This window comes from Helianthus annuus, chromosome 4 (genome assembly GCF_002127325.2).
Source record: "Helianthus annuus cultivar XRQ/B chromosome 4, HanXRQr2.0-SUNRISE, whole genome shotgun sequence".
NCBI classification, from domain to species: Eukaryota; Viridiplantae; Streptophyta; class Magnoliopsida; order Asterales; family Asteraceae; genus Helianthus; species Helianthus annuus.
In genome coordinates, this window is record NC_035436.2 from 129742821 (window position 1) to 129743920 (window position 1100).

A 1100-nucleotide genomic window follows, 5' to 3' on the forward strand; every position below is an offset into this window, starting at 1 on the left:
GGTCCTATGGTCTAGTGGTTAGGACATTGGACTCTGAATCCAGTAACCCGAGTTCAAATCTCGGTAGGACCTTATTTTTTTCATTAAACCGCAAATACTGGTTACGCAATTGTTAATTTGATGGGTACCTACTAGCCTCACCTTTTCTTATTGAAGGGGTATGGTCCCAAAAAGTCGCGCAAACCTCAGATCAGGTTGCGCGTGAGACTATACTCCTTAACACAACAAGGTGTTAACAACAACCTTGCGCGGCCTACATCGCTCTACGATTTTCCCGCGCGAGGGAATGCAGACAACAAACCCAGATATCAGCACTTAACATAAAAACAATGGAAGAAATGAGCCACTAGGTAAAGAAGCGCGCGGCTACCTACAGTGGTACACAAGGTACAAGTGGCAGTAAAAGGAGCCAATGAGCGTCTAGCAGGCTCTGGTCAGTCGTGCGCCACGATCGCCTGACGAGAAGTACACAAGGACGCCTACATGGCACCAATCAGAGGACGGAGACAACTGTCCCACGATCTCCACTCGTCTGCTGATGACAGAGGGACAACAAGGCCGACAACAATGACACGTGGCTCCAATCAAGGTGCGCCAGCACCGACGAGCATCTAGAAGCCACTAAGCAGTCGAGGCCAGCGAGGCAAAGAGCATATTCGTTGTTGTCCGTTTCTGGCCCAAGGCCCATCAGCCCACAACCTCTTACACCTCTCCGGCTATAAATAGAGACCTTCATTCCTCAGGTGAAACATTCTATTCTCTCGGCTCTTACTCTTAACTACTTAATTACTCTCAAAGCAGTCGCTTATTCTCACGCCGGAGCCCGGTTAAGAGGGAAACCCCCACATTCCCCTCTTAACGAGTAACGGTGTTCTGTTTTGCAGGTTGATTAACCAGTCGGAGCTCAAATACCTCAAAGAAGATTAACCACTATGATAGGAACATAAACCCCTCTAATTAATACCTTAATTAGATCACTGTTTCTTCATTGGCGCCCACCGATTTTTTCTATAACCACCCTCATCTTCTTTATTTGAGCCTTTGACATCTTTTCATCCTTCGACTATGACTGGTCAAGGAATCTTTCCAGAGTTCGGCTT

General features: G+C 47.2%; 1 non-coding gene across 1 annotated transcript; it reads left to right on the plus strand.

Annotated features, from left to right (window-relative positions):
- TRNAQ-CUG lies at window positions 1–72 on the plus strand. Its single transcript has one exon. It is a non-coding gene; the product is annotated as a tRNA-Gln (tRNA).
- Window positions 73–1100: the final 1028 nt, after the last annotated feature.